At 31.2% G+C, this 18,245-nt stretch overlaps 1 protein-coding gene across 1 annotated transcript in view; it reads left to right on the top strand.

Annotated features, from left to right (window-relative positions):
- Rapgap1 (Rap GTPase activating protein 1) overlaps positions 1-18,245 on the top strand; it is a 269,144-nt gene that overhangs the window by 54,761 nt on the left and 196,138 nt on the right. The gene's annotated exons all lie outside the window — the stretch shown is intronic.

The raw sequence follows: 18,245 nt of genomic DNA, 5'->3' as shown, positions 1-18,245 counted from the left end.
GTACATACCCAGACGGGCTTGCACAAAGTAAATACTGTTATATAAATAATTATATTGGTTTTTACTTCAAAACGCTGTTGCAATGCAAGTAGATACAGATGTGGCAGATTATCATCAGGTAAATGATATTTTTGATATTCTTCTCCGACCACGAGATAATTTAAAAACAAATAAAACACACGAAAATTCAATAGTACTCCAGGTTTCAAACCCGTAATCTTCGGTTAAGATTCTAATGTTCCGACTGGCCATCTCACCTTTTCACAGTTAAGTTTAATTAATCAGATTTGTTAGTGAGTGTTGGAATCAATTTGTGTATATTTATTTACAAGAAAATCTATACAATTTGCCTTTATAAGAAGTTAAGACACAGCAAAACACATAGATCAGTTGATATGATACAGACCTATATATCTCACCCGAAAGTCACTTCAAATGTGTGGAACACTCATTGGTGCGTGTTAGTGACGGATTAAACTACAAGAACGTACTCTTAATAGAAAGTCCATTTCCTGAAGTGTAATATATATATATGAATATGTCCAAGAAAAATTGAGATTGTTTTGGATATCATAATGATTGCAGAAGCAGATTAGGTTATTAGATTTCCTTTTTTATAATTTTAACTTCAGACTTTTCTTTTATCATTTAATTTTTCAATCATAAAGTATTTATTAGTACAATAAAATATTAAATTACAGAAGCGGGGTCAATGTACGACATGAATAAAAAAATGCATTTATTTTCGTGCAAACAAAGTTATCCACAGCGGAGTTGAAAAAATTCTATTCGGAGATCTTTAGCAACGAAATATGAATATTTTTTCCTATAAAATTTGCAGTTTTTAACGACCATCTGACGCAGCGGTATGTACATGCCTATGAACGACGAGAACCACGAACTATATATTTATTCACAATAAATGTTTAGCTAAATTTACCTTTGCACTGCACGTTAGGACTTATGAGCAAGTCGACGTTATTTGTGAAATCACTGCCCATGATGACGAATTTGTCCTCTTGGCCGATTTTGGTTACAGCAGCCATTTTCAACGGAGCATAGACACCGCATAGGAAATTTTATAGTTTTCAAGTGTATCTGTCACTTAGGTAACACTTTCTTTTGCCAAAGATGCCAATGTCTATAGCCGAGTGTGTCCACTTACTATCAGATGGTCCATTAGTAGCCTAAAATAAGAAAAAGATAACATCTTTTTCTTGCCACCATTCCACGCGGTTATAATTTGTGCATTAATTATTTTTAATTTTTATTTGTTAGGATATATAACGAAGGCCTAAATCTTAATAATTCTTATGTAAATAAATAAATATAATCCAGATAATAATTCATTTTGAAGGTCACTTTTTCTTTCCACTCCTTATGTATTTTGCTTAAATTATTTTTACCTAAGTGATTTATCATTTGTGAATATTTAAAAACTTACGTACGTACAAGTACGTTCTATTACATTTTTCTAAACTGGTTTTCTCCAATGCCTTTGATATTACCGCCAAAATTTGAAGTTTGACTAATTCTTACGCTGAACGAGTGTGATGATTATGAAGCTAAATTCTCATAACGGTACTTATACTTGTTTATTTTGTTACGCCAAAAGTTTTGTTACATTGATACATATACTAAATATAATTAACCTTATAACTGTACCTAATTCGTTCAACAATAACTTTTAAATTTCATTGAGAAATTGATCTCATGTCGTGAATGAAATATGAAAAAGTCAATACCACAATAGATCTTATAGAACGTGGGAATAATTATTTCAATCAATGTACAATAGTAAGAATATCGTAAGACTTGTTTAATTGCGGTGTTTATAGAGTAAAACTATGGTATATTCAAGTCAACATTATTTGCTAGCAAAATATTGTAAAGCGTACGAAGTAAAATTACCTATTTATTTAAAGTCTGCAAAATATCCATAAAGGCCCGCCAATTTATTTTTTGTTTTCATTAAATTATTTTTTTATTATTTATTATAAATTAGTTGGGCAAATGGTCCACCTGATGGTAAGTGGTGACCATCTGCCAAATGCCAATGCGCCATCAACCTTGGCACCTCATATTTTATGTCCCTTGTGCTTGTAGTTAATTTCTCACCCTTCAAACCTGAACACAACAATCCTGAGTGTTGCTATTTGGCGATGGAATATCTGATGTCTACCATAAAGTCGATATTAAAATCGATAAGCTTGTTTATTCACAAACAACAAATATGAGGTAATTATAAATATGTGAGGCCGACAAATTGTTTATTTTAAATATTTTAATCGTATATATATATGTCGTAGTAACATATAATATATCGTCGTACAACTAATTCTAAACGTAACTTTCTAAGTATTATGTCGTTTAAATAAAACTAGGTACGAAAGGGAATCTACATTTCGATGCGCAGAGCAATTTAAAAAGTAACTTCGTATCAAACTCGTGAATCCTTGAAACTATGATACGATTTTGATGCATGTGTCCTCGTTTTTTGTCATGATTACAGTCGAAGTCCCATGCGATGGTTTTGAAGTTTTTGTTATTGCATAACTCCACCGGATACTGAATCTATTTTGTCAAAAATTAATGTTATTCCATCTGCTAGTGATAGGGCTGGTTCATTTTTTACCCGGAGGATTAGAATTGCGATTACACGGAAAATATTGCTAGCATTGTTGCCACCATTCCACGCGGTTATAATTTGTGCATTAATTATTTTTAATTTTTATTTGTTAGGCTATATAACGAAGGCCTAAATCTTAATAATTCTTATGTAAATAAATAAATATAATCCAGATAATAATTCATTTTGAAGGTCACTTTTTCTTTCCACTCCTTATGTATTTTGCTTAAATTATTTTCACCTAAGTGATTTATATTGATATATACTGACACGTTCCGACCACCTACAAACGAGAATCTTATGTTCACTATCCCCAGAGGACGTGTGCAGCCTAAACAATACTAAGGAGACTTTCTATCGAAAATATTTAACACAAGTTGCGCACGCGCATCGAATATTCATTAATGAGAACAATGGCGGTATTCTGCTACGATTTAGGAGTCGTACGTGTGATCTTTATAGTTCCAAAGAACTGCTGTCAATTTAAATCGTATGTTGTAAATTGTGTTGTTAATGGAAAATGTTCTGAACTAGTTTTTATTGATAATGTTTATTGCTTGGATAATTTCTCGTCCACAATCTTAAATCTTTAAAATTTCCAGTCGTAATGTCACGGAATATTCTCTAAATAAATAATTAATTACTATTTATATTTAAGCATTGTTACAGAGATAAAAAGAGTGTGAGAAATATTGTTGGATTATTTAAGAGGAGATGGCCCCGTAGTTAGTACTAGTAGTTGTACACTGGTTCAAAGTCAAATTTATGTGATTAATTTGTGTTTTTAATCTATCTCACGCTCACTGGTGAAGGAAAACATCGTACCTATCAGAGTGTGCCACAGTGTACTGTAACCAACCCGCATTAGAGCTAGGCAGAACGGTCTCCAAAACTTTTTTTATAATAGGAGAGGAGGTCTTGAGTCAGCGATGGTATATTTATAGGCTGATACTTTCATTTAATACTTTATTTAAAACTAACAATGTTTTTTTTTATTTACAGGTAAACAAACGGAGAAACTTGATAGCTGATGGTATTATGATGTATGTAGCTGTCACATCCACTAGTAAACGTTGGGTTTACCTTGTATCTTTAGTTGGGTCACTTACCTTTCAAACTGGAATACAATACAAAATATTGATTTAAAATAAATTGACGGTTGGTATGGTGGTTAAGTATATCTATATATAAGCTATACCTAAATCGTTAAGACAAACATTTGTATGAAATACTATATGTCGCACGCGGCTTTGCTCTCGTTGTAGGGATTGGTCGTCAGTTGTCACAGCATTAAAAAAGTAGCCTATATCCTTTTTTTAGAGTTCAAACTTGCTTCATACCAAATTTCATCAAATTCGTTTCAGTTGTTTGGGTGTGAGAGACAGAAAAACAGAGTCACTTTCGCATATATTATATTCGTATAGATGAAAAAGTTGATGAAAATTTACTACCGACATTCTAATAAGTTAGGTTTATAAAATTATAAATAAGAATTTAACTACTAACGCGAAACACTCGTACTGCCATAAAATTTGTGTTCATTTTACGAGTGTAATTAATTATTCATACTTTCCCCGTATAAATTTACTATTACTAAGTGTTTAAGCTAAGTGCAATCGCTATCAAATTTACGGTATATTAATTTGTCACATGCCTTTTGAACTACAACAATTTAGCGTATAAATCTTTAACGAAATAAAAATAGGGCCCATATTGCCTTATCTCAGAATACGTCAATTTTAATCTAATTTGGCAAACTCTGAAGTTTTAATGTATTTTATTTATATTTATTATAAATAATTGTTTGTTCCTACTTCGAGTAAAATTTATATAAAGTTACTCTTTCCAATTTCTCCCTTAAAAATGAAATTTCCAAACATCCTCATCAAGCGGATACTTGATAAAAAAAATCTATGTTTCAAAGTTCAGCTTTCTAGATTCAATAGTTTTGGCTGTGCGTTGATAAAGAGTTAACGAGAACAACGATTTTATAAGATCACATCTCGCCTTGCGGCAAAGAAAAACAGGAAGAAGCTTGTGTCGGGAGATATACTTCCAAATACCTACCCGGATTGGCAATCAGAACTAAATAGCGTGTTGTGCTCCCCCTACCCTGTCTTGAAGTCGAGAGGAGGTCTTGTCATATTAACAGACTATAACTCTACATACAAGGACATTTATATTTTATGTATTTCATTATATTAAGCGAATGTAGGTCCATTGGTTTAGTTGATACAATTATCAACTACACTAAGGAACCTTAACTGTATTTTATTTCCTTAAACAAATGGTGTTCCCATATATATTTCTTAAACGATTATAAAATAATTAGACTACAGACATACAGACATTCATTCGACCGTCAACAAATTTTTTTTTCATACTGATTCAATATTGTCTCTTTGACGCATGTAACATATTATAATAATAAACTTACTTTAAGGGGGTCCTTAGAAACACTTAAGAAAATTTGTCCAAGGTCCCTAAACGCTAAGCCATAACTTTAATGAAATAATATCACCCCACACGTCACAGGCAGAGGAGCTCATAAAGCATGTGATGTAAGACTAATTTGAACAGAATATTAAAGATATTATCCATCACAAAGAGATGATAAATTATTAATAAGTAACGCCATTTATAATTCAATCCTCAAAACTTCACGCCCTCCAACTCATTACAAACCTTTGTCAAGCATAAAATAACACCACAATGAACATAAACTGTATTTATATTTTACATTGTCACGCTTACCGGTAGAAATAATTTAAAGCGATTTACGAACACGTCAAGCCATTCTTATATTAAACCAAAATCGTTTTCAAACTTGAACGTATATTTGATATAAGTATATAAAATATATTTTGTTTAAGGTTTTTATTATTATGAAGTACTTTAGTTTGCTAGTCGTCTGATCGTTTAGACGTTGCGATGGCTTAAAAGGAGATTTGCTTCTCTATATCACGCAGGTGGATTCGACCTCGGCTTTTCGAAGCGTTCGGGTTAATAGAGAATTTTCTAATAGCGAGATACAAATCTTAGACTTTATAGAAATTGTTCACTTTAGGGTATAGTGGATCTTCTATATTAATTAATTAAAAAATGAATACTACCTGTTCCAGCTTTGCACATGTAGAACAAGGTTCTACATAAAATGTTTATATAGTAAAACATGTTACTGTATCAATTTACACAGCGCACGCCACCAGGAAGTTTAAAATTAATAAATCATTTTATCCGATTTTTTTCCGAAATCTTCAACTTTCAAACATATTTCATCTAATTCACACAAAACCTTAATAAATTATACAACTTTTCTAACGGATCACTCCGTCGGACAGTCAATAATATGAAAATAGCATGAAAATCCGTTCGGTCTTTTTTCAACTTTTTTTGGTAGATTTTGTAAGTTCATCAATTTGAGACAGATAAACAGATCCAGCGGGGGGCTTAGTTTGAGAGTAGTGATACTAGATTCCAAATACGACATGTAAGGGCAACAGCATGAAAACAGATATTAGGTTTGAGTTCTTTTATGTATATCTATATGTATGCCAAATTTTATGATGATCGGTTCAGTAGTCAAGGCATAACAGCGTAACAAACAAAATCAATTGATCATTTATAATATTAGTTAGAATATAAATATTTGCTGTAAAATTATTTATTATTTTTTGTGTTCGTATTATTTGTAAAAATGAAACCCAAAAACTTAAAAATAATGGTAGCGTTAAAGCTTCAATGAAGGAGGATCTTAGAATGTTACGCTTTAATTAGTATAATGTTCACAGATAATATATATTTGAACATGAGTATAACGACTTTTTAAAAAGTTTTCAAGTATACCTATGTGTAATACGAATAAATATGATTGATGCTATTTTCAAACTGTCTGTTCTGTTATAGCTCTGTTTAAATTTAATAGTAATGTTATGATTGCGCTCGACACGCCAACGTTTATTTGGTTATTTGAAAGGCCATTGAATGTTTCTAATTATGTATACTCAATGATTATAGCTCATGATCACAATGTTATGTTAACATGGTTGTATACACATTTGCCTCTTTGGTGTAGTAGCTAGCCTATGTGGCTTTACAGATGGAGGCTTCTAATAAACTTGTTTAGGTTTTTATTCGAGAATAATTTACTAGTAGCCCGGAGTAAGGACGCGTGTTGTGACGCGAATGTTACCACTAACTTATCTCAGTTTTTTTTATTTATAATACTTTGGCATCAAATGGTCCATAGACATTAGCATTGAAAAAAATATTAACCATCGCAATATGCCATACACTTGGGAACACTACCGAGAGTTCTGCAGCTGTTTTCCGATCGTGTCAATTGCGGTCTCATCTAGTGTTTGAGTAAACTAATAAAATGTATACTCTTTTTGTACACAAACTTGTGTAGTGTAATATCTTCCGCGCGTAATCTTGTCTTTGAGTTTGGCTACCTCGTTCTAAATTCGATCACAAGGAAATGAAGAATGTTTTCTTTAAATATATTTTTCTTGCTTAAATTTTTACAACTTTATTATGAGTCGATCATATAAAAGTCACATCCATCTTTAATACATATTAAAACCTTATGTAAAATATTTAGGCTATAACATTTTTTTTTCTCGAGATTGCGTAAGCTAATCTGAATTGATATTTTTTATGGCCTCGCCGTAGCGCGAGAAATAAGAAATCTTTTCGGATTCTTTTCGTCCTCGAAATAAATACACCTGTCAACATAATATGTATAAAAAGGCCTGTTGACATAGGATTCCGACCGCGAAATGTAACCGATATTGGCTAATATCAAAGATGTTATGAGAATCGACGAACTGTCATATGTGACGGATATTAAAGTTTACCAGAAATGTAACAAGAATGGCGTTGAAATTGATTTTTTTTTCCACTTTTTTCACACTTTGACAATCACAAACGTATTTTTGAAAGATATACAGTAGGACTTTCACTTACTTAGGTTTCTTACTAGGCTTGGTATTGTCGATCCACGAGAAATGCGGAGGCTCGATAACTTCGCCCTTACTCTTCCTGCTCGACAAGACATTATGTCAATAATAGCGCTTTATAATTCTCAGTCCCAGGGTGAAGTGGTTTTCTAAAACACTCACCATCCTTGACCCCAAACTTTATCACATTTATAAATATGTATAAATAATATTTTATAAATTTCTTATACCTATTGGTTCCTTTATACAAGTCATATCTTGTATCTTAATTCGAGAAAATACTAAATGATCAATTTCTACGAAATGTTAGTATTCAGTAATATTATTTAAATTATAACCAAACTCTTGAATATATATATATATTGAAATTTAGTTTCGTAAAAACACTAGTTTGAAAAGAAAGAGATTTTAAGAAAAAATGTTCAATAATATCAATGAACAATTACTGTTATGTGATATCACATTTGTGTCTTGAATGTATAACTAAATGGGACAGATATTGAACTTGTAACATGGAAATGAGAACTCGCCAATTATAATTCTAACTTGACGCTGTATAATATAGTGTTTTGACCTTTGCGATGTATTCCAGCTTGAAGTATGAAGGTCACACTCGATTCAATTTACGTCAGATATATAATAGTTTTATAAACTTTATACTTTATCGCATTTCTCGAGGGTAGAAAACTACAAAGACATCGAAGGAAAGTTTGACAAAGTGTGTTAAGATTGTTGAATTGTTAACACACAGAAGTTGACGTTTCAAGGCCGATTGTTTTTTTTTTCTTATCTTTTACTCTTCGTAAGCTTAGAAAACAAATCAAACCGTATAATAAATGTCTGTAACAATAATATTTAACATTGTTACAGACATTTTGTATTCAGTACGATATCTCTAATGTTGAATGTATGTGAATGGGACACACGTTTGATGATTTGGTAAACATTTTTTTTTCTGTGTTGTTCTGATCTCTTGGAATTGGGAACAGATTTATTTTAACCCAAGTGCAATCTAAAAGAATAATTTTAAAACATCTTCTTTTTGCTCAAAAACAATTATAATTCAATTAAATATTCAATTAATAAATCCTAAATGTTCACAAAAGCGTGGGAATAGGTTTTGTTCGATGATCATTAAAATGTCATGTCATTAAATCTATTCAGATTAATTATGAGAACAAATCTTTAGAATTTTTATGCATAAATTATTGTCATGTTCGTCCAAACAAGTTCTATTACAAAGTTTAAAGAGAGACCGATCTCGACGAGAATTATGAAGTACACTTTATATATACGAGGTTTTACCCGTGTTTATTTTTGTTACATTCAGAAAAAAATACCTCATTTTTTTATTAAGCGGATACTTTACATAATATTAATTTTCAAACATTCATTATTGTGAACCGTGATAATTAATTCAAATTTACTATTAATGTAATTTATGCATTAGTGCAAAGTCATGTATTTTTGTAATTATAATACGCGACCAATTATTGAAAGAGACACAAATTTAAAAGTAAAATGGCAGATTAATCTAATTTCCTTTCTATATTATTTGATTATAATGAAATGAATATTTAGAGATGATCCTTTTTATTCCAGGAAGGTAAGTATGCGTAAGTCGGAACAGAAATGTATCTCGGATTTCAATAGATAATGAAAACGGGAGCGACCTAAAACCGTACAGCCAATATGTATAATATTGGTAGGCTTCGCTGTAAATCAATCAGTTTCAAAGATTGGAAGCTAATCTATATTAAATTGAGTTTGCCCATATTCGTAATATATGTATGTAATGATTAAACATTGACAAAATTTATTATAGAACGCCGGTTTTGATATTTATTCAATATAAAAAAAAAAAGTAACGATTATCTTCAGCATAATTGTTTTATAAATCGATAAATGATTACACAGTATGACAGTCTATGTGAGACACTTCGGTGTATTTAAAAAGCTTCATTTATAATAAAATTGGCAGTTTATAAAATATAAAATTAACCAGACAAAACGAAAATTGTCTTATTTGTTAAATTCCATGGCATAAGACGCGGTTGAACATCTTTTGGTACCATTGACCTTACACTAAACTTAATCATTTATTATTTTATATTTATTGTTATTTCCACTATTACTATACAATACACTATATTATACATTACAGTATATATATTATTGTTATTGTTTAGTTTTAGTTAAATTATTATATAAGGGAATGACTATCGTCCGAGCAATTGTTTAAACGTGCTAAATTGCAACTAGTATTTGGTTTGGTTTTTGGCTGGATAGGTTTTGTCTAGTGCGGAGCCAGTGGATGTTTTGTGATATCATTGATACTTTATGTTACTAAGTTTTATTTTTATTTTATATATAATAAAAATGTGTAGTTATTATTCGTTGATTTCGATGCAGAATAAATAAAAATTCAATTTTATTTAATTATCTTTGTTCTTTGTTCTCAGTAAAGAGTACTGAGCTTACAGTTCCAATCGATGGTATAAACCACTTTCGAAATGACGATTCAAAAGTGCTCACAAGAGTCTACTTGAATAAAGTATACTTCCTTAACATTTTTAAGACGAGATTTTAAAAAAAATATATATATTCATTCTCCATTATGATCTTTTAGAAGGAAGTATGTATGTGTGTGTGTTCTTGGGAATGTTGCTTTTGTTTTTTATCTTAAAACAAATTATAATATTTACTGAAATTATTCGATCCGTTTTAAAATAAAATTAGTGTGATCATTCATTTCATTTAATAACAGTCATGATACAAGATTTGTCTTGTATATTTGCCTATTACATACCTACATATGGGAGAGCGGGAAAGAAAATTAGTTTTACTATTTAAAAGTAATTTATAAGTAAACAAAGTATATTTAAAATAATAGCAGATAATTATATTTATCTCTAAACACTGATTACAATGAATTCGATATAGAAATATTATACTTACATGTATAGAAGCTAGCGATTTATTTGTGACTTGGTTATTGTCTGTGTTACGAGGCGGATTTAAACATTCATCACCTCAACTGTCAGAAATATATATCACATACCGACCCGACATACGAGAACATGTGAATGATATACACATAAACAATTCTGACGTCATTGAATATTATATTATTGGGTATCATATAATGGAAAGAGACATGTAGATACTCATCAGATATTGTACCGCCAAGTCGGAACGCAACATAGTATTGTTGTTTTCCGGTTTGAAGGGTCAGTTAGTCAGTGTAACTACAGGTACAAAGGACATAACATCTTAGTTGCCAAGGTTGTTGGCGCATTTGTAATATGAGGAATGATTTATATATCTTACAGTACCGTGTCTATGTACAGTCGTGAACACCATGGCCCATTGCCAGCCGCCTAACTTTATGACATAAAATAAGGTTGAATTCATACAAAAGATTGTGTTTTCATGTGTTTAATTTGTAAAAGTATTAAAAGTCACAAAATTGCAAGGAAACGTGCGTGTCTTATGAATATTCAATATACCGCAGCGTAGCAGAGTAATAGAACATGTTCTAAAATTTAAGAAATAAATGTGGCTTTAGATTGATTAAACTACGTGGGATAAAGATGTTTTTGTAGTACGAAGATAAAACATTTTGTTTTTGTTTTAATATATATAATGCTATTACCTAAAACTGAAGCTAAAGACTTTACTTTTGTTTGATAGCGCTAATCTAAAGATCTAGCAGTCCGATATCAATAAATCTTAACGTTAGATAGATTATTTATTGTGAAAGTTTATAGAAAATACATTATCACGCTCCTAACTTCTACCGTGGATGGAGCTGTAATGTCCTTCGTCGAACCGCACGTAGCAGCGAGTAATATAAGAAATCCAATCCGATTAAAAGAATGTAAGACGTAGACTTGAATTATTTTTTTTTTCCATTTTGATTCAAGTTAACTGATAATTGTGGGTTCAAATCCACGCAAGCATCCTGTCCTGTCACGTAATTTTCATGTCCATATTCACAAAGCCAAGGAGCCACCACAATACTCCAATATAGATATTGGAGTAGTGTGATACTCCAAATCTCGTCAAAGTGTGAAAGGCCTCAAGCCCAGACTTAGGAAATTTAGAGGCTGTTGCTTTATATAAATTTTATTTTCATTCTATATCTTATTAAAGCAACGTCGTTTGATGAGATGAAGAATTACTAAGCAATTATGATAGTCATTTGCAGAAATTGCTTCATAGACCTCAAGACTTAATAATATATAAACTTCGTAATTTATAAAGGCATTGAAAATAAAACATGAAGGACGGCTTGATTAAAAAGTACCTTTCCTTATATAAGTATATTTATCATCGTACTCTTTCCTTCTAAACGGTTTTGTATTCAAATTCAAACTCTTAAATTAATTTCAAAGTTCTGTATTTTCCTAAGATGACGTCTTCTTTAATTTAAGTCACAGAACACTTTTGTGTCTTTTGTCAAACTCTCTGTAGACAGTTGGATTATTAGTTACTATATTCAAGAAATAATTAGTTTCGCTTACGGATCGTACACTGTTTCATCAGAATTCAGAATCCATTTGTTTGCTTATAGATGCAACAGCTACAAATAACGGATATCGGGGTATATGTATGGAGAATTATAACAGGCAATAGCGTTTAGTTAAATAACGTTACATTGATTAGATTAGTTCGTTTCGATTAATTAAAGAAATTATATCTTCGTAAATGTATACGAATGTGATATTCAATTTTGTAGATTTAAAAAATACTTAATCAATAATAAAGTACATTTGAAAACAAGTTTAATTACTAAAATGTTATCGTCTAAAGTGAGACATTGATAAGGAAGGTATTTTCGTCTCGAAAATGTGGATTTTTAAGATAATTGAAATTATAGGTTCTTTTCAGTTGTAATATTTTACGTGGCATCGTTGTCAAAGGAAAAATTTAGTTACACGGAGTTTTTGGGAAATATAATAAAACAAAATGAACACAGAACTGAATTATAAGAGTAACAATATATTTTATATTAATAGCAAGACAAGCAATCAATTGCCTGATACACGCCACGGCCATCGATCGAAATGGTGACGTATGTAACCGAAGCTATTCTGTAAAATGTCAGAAGGAGATGTACTATATTAATTATAACCTTCAAAGTATACACGCATCTAAATCACGTTAAGCCTATTTGTAGCATTTCACGATTGATGTATGTACTCTAAAATAGCACCGCTGGAAATGGAAAAAATATACCTTCTCACTTAAAGAAGGATATATCCTTATATGTGTATACAAAGTAACAACAAACTGTAAATATCCCACTGCTGGGCTAATGTCTTCTCTCCCTTTGAAGAGAAGGTATTAAGGTAATTCCGACACGTTGCTCCAATACGTGTGCAGTTGATGAACACGAATGTGGGAGAATTTCATTGGAATTAGACAGATGTAGGTTTCCTCACGATGTTTTCCTTCGCCGCCGAGCATGAGATCAATTATAAACACAAATTAGGCACATGAATTCAGTAAATGAAGAGCAGTGCTTGCTGGATTTTAACTCAGAATCATCAGTTAAGATTCATGTCTTGTAACCACTGGGCTATCTATGATCTATATATGTATATATATACCGAAAACTTTTAACTTTAGCAGACGATATGCCTTTATAAAGAATATTATTTTAAATAACATTTCACATAAAAATAGCACTAATTGATTGATGATACGTATAGTGTACCTAATCTTTTTCTCTGTAGACTTAGAAATATATTTTAACTAATAATCTATTTTTCTCACAGTGAATATCAAGATTTTAGAACTTAAAAAGTATCTTTAGTAAGAATATCTTTGAGTACATATAGTTAAAACCAACTTAGTAAATAGTGACTCTACCGATAGAAACATTAAAATACAAAACAGATAAACAGAGTCACGAATCCGTGAAATAGAAAATATTTTGTTCCTATATTTGCACATTTAAATTTTTGTGCGAAGTTTTCTTTTATATAAACTAACCGTGAATGTTCATACACAATGTCCATACATCCGAACTAACCCGCCTATCGAGCGACCTGTTCCAATCGGTCTCACATCAATGCATCGAGTTTTCATTTTTAATCATCGACATCGTCCAACCGTGCATTTCTTGAAGTTACGAAAAAAACGATACAGAAAAATTTACTTTATAATTTATTTATATTTGATGATATAGGAGGTTAGCTTCTGCATCTTGCTGTTCTACATGCTTAAAGTAAATAATCAGTAAGTATTCTCTCCGAAAAAAATGAATAAAAAATTGAATATTAATTGCCACAGGCAATTAGTCATCAAAGCAAGACATTATTGTGTTTGAATATTGGCTATACCAAAACATATGAGACATATCATCTGAAAGTCAGTCCATTGCTTCGTTAATGTAGTGGCTAGATATAAGGCCCCAGATCCCGATGTTCTACATTCAAATAACAAGTTGGTACCATAAGAAGTTTCCTGGTTTTCCTAACAAAAAAAATTCTGTATCAGCCCGGAGTCTGGAATTTGGAAGTGTGTATTATCATGTGACTTGAAAACCACGCAAATCCGTTGGACTTGCACCTGAACTTCGGTCGTATCGGGTTTATTATCAGGATAATGCGAGTGAGGGAATAGAGAATGCACCTGTGTTTGTGCAAACTCCTTTGAGATTAGCCACCTTGACCGAAATCGTTAAGGACGACATCATCATATTTTAATGTAGAAAAAGGGCCATTTCAATTGCTTATTAAGTTTTAAACTTAAGTTAACTCACATAGGAGCCCCGTGGTGGAATTCCGAATCATCTTGCTGCTCAACACGCGAGCCTTTGTAGAATCGTGGGTCATATTGTGCAGACTTCCACTATTACATGGAACATAAGTTATTATGATTCTATAATTCAATTTATCTTATTCGTTAATTCATTCTTCACTCGGTAAACTGGTCTGCAGTTATTAAAAAATATTGTACATATCTCAATCATAACTTCGTTTTTACCAAAAGAACTTAAGTTTTTATTTAAATGTTTTATTTTGCCGGTTACATTATTCAAACATTATAGTTACGCATAATGGAAACGGGTAAGATGAGTGGTTTTCTTTAATTTACGCAATATTTTACCTAAATATGTATGAAATATATATCATCTATTTGTTACGTGAATTGTAATAGGAATAGCAATATTTTTAATTGTAACGAAATAATTCTATAGAATTAAATATATATTTTTGTTAAAAAAATGTGAATGTACGAATCGGGATAACTGGAAGTAATGTCACAAGTCAGATAAAACTATAGTAATTGAATCAAAAATAAAACTTTTAAAAATGTCCAAGATACCTCTCTCATAAGGCACGGAACTATACTACGACATTTTATTGATTTATTAAAAAAAGTAAGGTGCCTTGTGACATCCGGTTGGAACGAAGTTAAAAGTGAAAGAAATAACAGACAAAAAAATTAAATTATCAACATTTCAGAAAAATTAAATGACAATGACAAAATTGTTATCAGGAATTAAAACAATGACAAAAAATAAGTTTAAATGGTATTACATAAAAACCGTATGGAATAAAACGATAGAGAGAGAAAATTGTCACGCTTCTTCATTACGTCACGATTTCTGCCTATTTGAACTTCGCTCCAATGTGCGTTGAAAATGTCAACATATTTAATTGAAATTATATTAATTTACGTCTCCCGTGTGTGTCTGTGTGTGTGTGTAAACGGAAACAACAGTTTATATGTAGATAATATAAATTAATATTCGATTAAAAGTTAAAGAAAAGCTACGTAACAACTATCATTTAAAAATTATTATATATTTTATTATTTTATACATATTTTACTATACAGAATGTCAAAATGTAAGGCATTTCTTGTGATATCACCTCCAAATATCACATTTTATTCACACATCTGTGTCGTGTTAAATGTAGACAATCAATAAAATACGAGGGAATAACTATTTTCAAATGTTTTAAAGGGGAATGGGAAGTTAGTACGAAATATTGTTGAAAATTCATTTTGTGGCGAAATCATACTAAAAACGAACAGTATACAAAATTACGCTTAATGCATTTAAACTATATTTTATATAATGTAGATCAAAACCCATATCATAGAAATACATACATTCGAATCTAAAATATTTTACCCATTATTCATCATCATCCTACTGCCCTTATCCCAATTTTATTTGGGATCGGCGCAGCATGTCTTCTTCTTCCATACTTGTGTTTCTGTCTGACGTCATACGTATATATATGTAAGTAAAAGTTGTATATAAGTTTTCAAGATTGGTGGTATTTCTTACAATATCCATGTCTAAAGGTGGTCCCATTACATTTGCCAGTCTCTCTTTAAAGGATCATCGCTTTGTCATATCTTGGAATCCCATCGATATGTTACCACGTCATGAGATGACAGCCATAAAACTAATAGTTTGTTCCAATGAAAATTTTAACTTACTTAGCATCGAAAAAATTCTAACTAGCAAAAATACGGAAATGAATTAAGGACTTCTCCGCGGAATTAAAAAAGTTTTCGTTTTAACTTTTAAGGACTCTTTTTTTTTTAAAAGCGTTGAAAAAGTTATAACATGCTAATATAAAACTTTTTACTTAAGTTACTCTTGTTGTTTCGAAAAAAAAAAAATCTGTCACTAGATACTGTTTTATTTTTTGAACACATTTCAGTCTTGTTGTTGCAAATTTAGTTTCAATTATCAGTTAGCTGAAAACCAACGTCAGCGGCAAATCAATAGCAGTTGATTGGCGTAGCAATTACTGCATTCAATTTATTTATTACCGTGTTTATTTTATTGTTTTTTATTTTTTTCATTCTATGTTTTATTCTATGTTTAGTTATATTATGGATCATTGCTGAAGTTTATAATTTTTTATTGAATCCGAGTAATCTATACTAATATTATAAATGCGAAATCAACTGCGACTACATCGATTTTGGTGAACTTTTATATATAAAATCTTGAAAGCCAATAACGGACATTGGCTTTTTAAGCCGGACAACTGATCCCTAAAACGCGAACGACGTCGCGTGACAACTAGTTTTACATAATTTAGTGATGATATTGTCATTTATATTATTGTAGTTATTGCTACTACATACCTATTATATTGAAAACTAGCGACCCGCCCCGGCTTCGCAATGCTGATACTAAATGTACTACATAATGTCTTACAACGTTCACAGTTTTTAAGTCATTAGACAATACAAACCGCTATGTCCCTGGTTATAGGTTCCAGAGATTTTAAGTTTAAATTTTACTAACTAGAATCTAAAAGGATGAATGCTCGGCTTAACAATTTAAAAAATCATCAACAAGTTAAACTGATTTTAAAGCAATTTATTTTTCATTTTAACCACTCTAGCGTTAAAGCGTATAAATTTATTTCAATCAACATCAAAACTAAATATCATTTACGTCAAAGTGTAAGCTATTGCTTGGTTGGCTTCAAACAAGCTTCATTATGGGAGCTCTCTGTTGGAAATGGCGGTAGCAATAACCGCGTTATGGCGTTATATTCCTTAACAAGTATCGTCGATGTGTTAAAATGAAATATTGTTTTAAAATAACCTTTAAATAGAACTGTACGTTGTTATCTATCTTTATTATTGTGATAAATTTATCTTCTGTTAGTATAAAATTCGAGTCCTGTATTATTTTGATGTCTGATCTGTTAAAATCGGTTGTTTTACTTGGTGGTAGGGCTTTGTGCAAGCCCGTCTGGGTAGATACCACCCACTCATCAGATATTCTACCGCCAAATAACAGTACTCTGTATTGTTGTGTTCCGGTTAGAAGGGTGAGTGAGCCAGTGTAATCACAGGCACAAGGGACATAAGATCTTAGTTCCCAATGTTGGTGGCGCATAGGTGATGTAAGGAATGGTTAATATTTCTTACAGCGCCTTTGTCTATGGGCGCTGGTGACCACTTACCATCAGGTGGCCCATATGCTAGTCCGCCAATCAATGCGATAAAAAAAAAAAAAAAAAAACCAATTGTATTATGTTTCGATAATTTTATCGTAATATTGTGTTTCACAAGCGAATGTATTAGGTCATACGATCGATATATTGGGGAAGACGGTAGTCTCGTATGCAATATGTCGTATATGGTAGGGCTTTGTGCAATCCTGTTTAAGAATACCTACTCAAACACCACCCACTCATCAGATATTCTACCGCCAAACAGCATTTTACACTTAGTATTGATGTTCCGGTTTTAAGGTGGAGTGAGCCAATGCAATTTCAGGCACAGGAGATACAACATATCTGTTATTAAGGTCGGTAGCGTAGGGGCAATAAGAAAATGGTCAAATGTCTATGGCCAGTGGTAATCACTCATCATCAGGTAGCCCAATTGAGCGTCCATCCGTTTGCCCACCAAAGTCATAAATTAAAATTCTATATTGTGCTTTTGTTGTTAGGCTTATAAAGTGAAATGAAAAAATTGAAATCAATCATACTAGTGTATAATTATGCAATTAAATAAAAATTATTTAGTCGAATATCCATTTCAAATATTATTTACATATTGCATAATTATAACGTTTATTTATTGCACATTTTATAATATATAATTGTCAAAGTGGATAATGGCTATATGTAATTTGAAATGTCTAACAATCA

This window comes from Vanessa tameamea, chromosome 17 (genome assembly GCF_037043105.1).
Source record: "Vanessa tameamea isolate UH-Manoa-2023 chromosome 17, ilVanTame1 primary haplotype, whole genome shotgun sequence".
Taxonomy (NCBI): domain Eukaryota; kingdom Metazoa; phylum Arthropoda; class Insecta; order Lepidoptera; family Nymphalidae; genus Vanessa; species Vanessa tameamea.
Note: the sequence above shows the minus strand (reverse complement) of the source record. Positions and strands in the feature narration are given on the sequence as shown.